The 6,140-nt window shown below is 45.4% G+C and overlaps 1 long non-coding RNA gene across 1 annotated transcript; it reads right to left on the bottom strand.

The window, feature by feature from the left end:
* Positions 1 to 326: 326 nt before the first annotated feature.
* Positions 327 to 1,192, bottom strand: LOC124651512. The gene is made up of 2 exons (XR_006987426.1): positions 1,119 to 1,192; positions 327 to 611 (listed from the first exon to the last, which is right to left on the bottom strand). It is a non-coding gene; the product is annotated as an uncharacterized LOC124651512 (long non-coding RNA).
* Positions 1,193 to 6,140: the final 4,948 nt, after the last annotated feature.

The following is a 6,140-nucleotide window of genomic DNA, read 5'->3' as shown; positions in this document are numbered from 1 at the left end:
TTGCTGCCATGGTCCATACTCACACTACTAGGAAACGGCTTACCGCCGGCAACCTAAAAAGTCTTACCGCCGGCACTTTCGAATTCGCCGGCGATAACCTCGCCGGTGGTAAAGTGCTACCGCCGGCATATTCGTAAGCGCCAGTGGTAAGGTGGAAATACCCCCGGCGGTTTTCCCAACTTGCCGGCGGTAATAGGTACCACCGGCACCTCCCCGCTCGCCAGCGGTAATTTAAGTTACCACCGGCAAACAGCCCTATGTGCCGGCGGTATGTATTTTAGGATTTAAAAAAAAAAACTGACATTAAATCACAAAACCTTAAGATATAGAATAAAAACAAATTCACTCTTTATTCTATACGCTCTTTATTCTATACGATCCAAAGTTTCTCTACATAATTGTATTTAAACTGGACAGTAATTACAATTTTGCTCATATTACAATTTTGCTCCGACGTGCTCCTCCGCACACAATATTCCTCTAGGTTCACTCCATGATCCCCAAATCACGCTCCGCTCGATCCTCTTCCTCGCTGCCCAGGAGCACCTGGGGGTTGCTTCTCCTTGTTGCTCGCATCCGCCACGTTTGTCTCCAATTCCGGCCAAACAACACTGCAACATCATGAAAAAACAAGATAAGTGACCTGCCGTCTAAGGAGTTACCATGGCAGCATTTATGTTTAGAAGGCAATTTGAAACAAAACAAAAGGTAAGGAATATCTTACTGCTATTACTACCAACTACTGCTACTGAATTATTATCCAGGAGTATGCTACAGAAAACACTAATGGCAAGTCTAGCGGTAAATGGAATGCATGGGAGTTTCAGACTACCCATGAGACACAAAAATGAGCTGATATATGTGCCTGGCATTTCAGACTAAGCAGGTTTGTAAATTGTAAAGTGTTCAGATCATCTCAAAGCAGATGAATGACCTAATGAACATGATAGCAAATAAAAAGGTGAATCATGTACTCTGCCAGGTTTAATTCAAAACTGAAATACAACTGAAGAAGCATGGAATAATCATTTAGCTAGTTCTAAAAATAGGAAGGCAGAATGAGAGGATTGCGGAACATATGATCTCGAACAAAGGAGCTAGAACCGCATGGCACTTACTTATCTCAGTATAAGATCAAATTCAGAAAATTATCTTCAAGCTTGTTCAACCCAGTTCAGTTCTACATCTCTTGTCTTAACTGAGGAAAGCAACAAAGAAGTATTATGTTAGAGTACGTAACATATTATCATTCAACTGATAAGATGGATGAAGCATTGTGAAATAAGACAATATAACACAAAATCGCTGGTACGGGCATGTTTATTTCTAAACCTAATCAGATGGAAAACATCAGCATGTATACTGTATAGACTGTGACCTTATTTTTGCGAACGTTTTTCCGTGTATTTGGCGAATCTCAAGTAAGCAAACAGGGGTGACTAAACCGATAAAAGCTAAGGTTTTCCCTACAGATTCACGGCCTATACTCTTAACCAGCACCGTCAGCTACCTGCATCACTCTAAACGACACCCGAATTCCTAGATCGGCGGCACAATCAACACGCGAGGCCGTCTGATTTGGACCTCGAGAAGAGATTGAGGATGAGATGATTTCACTCTTGGGTGTCACAATTATCTTTCATATGAGAAGTCACTGCATTGGCTCAGTAATCTCTCGATAGATCCCCAATGAAATAAAACCATCGCGGAGCGAACAGTCATCTCATCCAGTACGGCGGATCGGCTGTAGCGGGCAGGAGGCTCACCATCTGGATCCAGACGCGGAGGTACCGCGGGTCGTCGCGGTAGTGGGGCTCGTCCTGGAACTCCTGGGCGCACTTCTGGAGGAACCTCGGCAGCTTCTCCCGCAGCGTCGCCGGCGGCAGCGCCCCCTCCAGCCTCCGGATCCCCCTGCGGAACGACGCCGGTTCGATCAGAGAAGAGGAAGGGAGGCGCGCCGCTCGGCTCGGCGCGGCGATTGGGAGCGGGGCCGTACCTGAGTCATGGGCGGAGGGGGTCGGAGCCGGAGTAGCAGCGGATGTCGCCCACCACCGACGAGAGGAGCTCCTTCTCCTTCTCCTTGTCGATGTCGGCGCGGGCGGCAAGGGCGCGGGAGGCGAATTCGGCGGCGCGGCGCTCGAGGCGGCGGGCGGCGGCGATCTTGGCTTCGAGGAGGCGGTACTTGGCGATCTCCTTCTCGGCCTGCGGGACAAGGGGAGAAGGCGTTAGGGTTTGGGGTTCGGGAGAAGAGAAGAGGGGGGAAGGGTGGAGGCGGAGGAGAGGAGCGTGAGGAGGAATGGGGGATGTGGGGAGGTTGGGCCGGCACCGTTGGTCGCTCGCTCGTGGGGCCTCTCGACGGCCGGCGAAAATGAAACGGGAACGCCGACGGTATTTTTGGCCCAAAATAACCCACAACAGACTAAGTTACCCCCGGCACTTGCAAATCCATCTCACCGGCGGTAATTGTATTATCCCTGGCATTTACGAGTCCAAATCGCCGGCGGTAATTGGAGGCCTGTCCGGGTGGTCTCGGCCCACCTTACCGCCGGCATTTTCGATTCCATTTCGTCGGCGGTAAGTGTCCTACCCCCGGCGACCCTATTTAAACTCGCCGGCGGTAATGCGAGGCGGGCCTAAAAGGCCTTACCGCCGGTGATACGTCTCCGACGTATCGATAATTTCTTATGTTCCATGCCACATTATTGATGATATCTACATGTTTTATGCATACTTTATGTCATATTTATGCATTTTCCGGCACTAACCTATTAACGAGATGCCGAAGAGCCGATTCTTGTTTTCTCGCTGTTTTTGGTTTCAGAAATCCTAGTAAGGAAATATTCTCGGAATTGGACGAAATCAACGCCCGGGGGCCTATTTTTCCACGAAGCTTCCGGAAGACCGGAGGACTTACGAAGTGGGGCTACGAGGTGGCCGGACACCGGGCGGCGCGGCTCGGGCCTTGGCCGCGCCGGCCTGTTGTGTGGGGCCCTCGTGTGGCCCCACGACTTGCCCTTCCGCCTACATATAGTCTTCGTCGCGAAACCCCCGCACCGAGAGCCACGATACGGAAAACCTTACTGAGACGCCGCCACCGCCAATCCCATCTCGGGGGATTCGGGAGATCGCCTCCGGCACCCTGCCGGAGAGGGGAATCATCTCCCGGAGGACTCTTCACCGCCATGGTCGCCTCCGGAGTGATGAGTGAGTAGTTCACCCCTGGACTATGGGTCCATAGCAGTAGCTAGATGGTCGTCTTCTCCTTATATGCTTCATTGTCGGATCTTGTGAGCTGCCTAACATGATCAAGATCATCTATCTGTAATGCTATATGTTGTGTTTGTTGGGATCCGATGGATAGAGAATACTATGTTATGTTGATTATCAATCTATTATCTATGTGTTGTTTATGATCTTGCATGCTCTCCGTTATTAGTAGAGGCTCCGGCCAAGTTTGTACTCTTAACTCCAAGAGGGAGTATTTATGCTCGATAGTGGGTTCATGCCTCCATTAAATGCGGGACGATGTGACGAGAAAGTTCTAAGGTTGTGGATGTCTTGTTGCCACTAGGGATAAAACATTGATGCTATGTCCGAGGATGTAGTTATTGATTACATTACGCACCATACTTAATGCAATTGTCCGTTGTTTGCAACTTAATACCGGAAGGGGTTCGGATGATAACCTCGAAGGTGGACTTTTTAGGCATAGATGCATGTCTGGATAGCGGTCTATGTACTTTGTCGTAATGCCCAATTAAATCTCACTATACTCATCATATCATGTATGTGCATGGTCATGCCCTCTCTATTTGTCAATTGCCCAAGCTGTAATTTGTTCACCCAACATGCTATTTATCTTATGGGAGAGACACCTCTAGTGAGCTGTGGACCCCGGTCCTATTCTTTACATCGAATACAATCTCTCGCAATACTTGTTCTACTGTTTTCTCGCAAACAATCATCATCCACACTATACATCTAATCCTTTGTTACGAGCAAGCCGGTGAGATTGACAACCTCACTATTACGTTGGGGCAAAGTACTTTGGTTGTGTTGTGCGAGGTTCCACGTTGGCGCCGGAATCCCGGTATTGCGCCGCACTACATCCCGCCGCCATCAACCTTCGACGTGCTTCTTGGCTCCTCCTGGTTCGATAAACCTTGGTTTCTTTACGAGGGAAAACTTGCTACTCGTACGCATCACACCTTCCTCTTGGGGTTCCCAACGGACGTGTCGACTGCACGCATCAAGCTACTTTTCTGGCGCCGTTGCCGGGGAGATCAAGACACGCTGCAAGAGGAGTCTCCACAATCCAATCTCTTTACTTTGTTTTTGTCTTGCTTTATTTTATTTACTACTTTGTTTGCTGCATTATATCAAAACACACAAAAAAATAGTTGCTAGCTTTACTTTATTTACTGTCTTGCACTCTATATCAAAAAAACACAAAAAAAAATTACTTGCATTTGCTTTACTTATTTCAACATGTTTCCTTTTAATTTTACTGTAAAATATATACCTGTGGGACAAGGGTCTATAATTGGAAGAGATAATATAGAAGAATTTTTCACCCATGTTAGTATGCATGAAGATCTTAAAGATATACCCCCTTGCAAAAGATGTCCCTACTTATGAAGATGCCTCTGTTTGTTTGGTACGCATGATGGAAGCTTGATTTATTAGTCTCAACCCCATGATACAACACATGTTTCTTACACTTTCTGATATGGAGCGGGGAGAGAAGAGAGATTTTGTTCTAAAAGTCTTAGTGCGAGAATTTGCGGATATAGCTAAAGAAGCTAGAAAAGTTTTTAGTAAGCATGAGAGGCTTGGTACGATCACCAATTTTAAAAGAACACTTGAAAAAATGGATATGGATAGAATTAAGTACACTAATAGTGGTAATGATGGTGGGGAGATTAAAGCACCAATACCATGTAAGCTCCTAGCGATTCATGAAGCTCTAGATGATAATTATGCTTGGCTTGTTCCTGAAAATGTGTTTGATGAGAGTAGCAAGCCCAAGACTAATGAAAAGGGAGCCGCTGAAACCTATGTATCCAAAATACTATGCATGGTTGAGAAAACTCCAAACCCCGCTGTTGATACTTCGTCTCTTGATAACACTTGATATACACTTTCTGCGCCTAGCTGAAAGACGTTAAAGAAAAGCGCTTATGGGAGACAACCCATGTTTTTACTACAGTACTTTTATTTTATATTTGAGTCTTGGAAGTTGTTACTACTGTAGCAACCTCTCCTTATCTTAGTTTTGTGCATTGTTGTGCCAAGTAAAGTCGTTGATAGTAAGGTTCATACTAGATTTGGATTACTGCGCAGAAACATATTTCTTTGCTGTCACGAATCTGGGCCTAATTCTCTGTAGGTAACTCAGAAAATTATGCAAATTTACGTGAGTGATCCTCAGATACGTACGCAACTTTCATTCAATTTGAGCATTTTCATCTGAGCAAGTCTGGTGCCTCAATAAAATTCGTCTTTACGAACTGTTCTGTTTTGACAGATTCTGCCTTTTATTTCTCACTAGTACAAATGCCCGTGCGTTGCCACGGGTTTTCAAATTTTATTTTCAATGCATATATATAATTCACAACTTACTATGAAAATTCTAAACAAATCAAGGATATCATAATATACATATACTACAACAATACTACAACATGATAATACCGAGCACAATGACAAGACAACATTGTTATGCATTGAGGTACCACGACTTCTGTAATGATGAGGCTTAGATAACCCAGCCTGCTAATAGGTCCTTATATCCAGTAAACATGAGATGGTGTTTGAGATTAAAGTGCAACTGATTACATGAAAGTGGTTGTGGTCTAAAGATACTCATCACTATCTATCGACTATTTTTACTATTATCATGTATACAAATACATTTGGCAGCTTTGTTTTTTAAAATGGGTAAACACTGACATCTAGGTTCTGATCTTTAACCATTTGACAACTACCAAGCAGAAAATGTTATGTGAGCATGTATCTTCAACAAGCCAATAACACTTCTTGGCAAGAAGTAATGTGATGGTCCAACAAAGCTCATATTGTTACACATTTTACTCGCCCCCACCCGTCATCGCCACAAGCCGTGTGTCCTAGCCAACGAC

Source organism: Lolium rigidum, chromosome 5, assembly GCF_022539505.1.
Source record: "Lolium rigidum isolate FL_2022 chromosome 5, APGP_CSIRO_Lrig_0.1, whole genome shotgun sequence".
In the NCBI taxonomy this organism is placed as follows: domain Eukaryota; kingdom Viridiplantae; phylum Streptophyta; class Magnoliopsida; order Poales; family Poaceae; genus Lolium; species Lolium rigidum.
The sequence above is the reverse complement of the archived record's forward strand: the minus strand, read 5'-3'. Positions and strand labels throughout refer to the sequence as shown.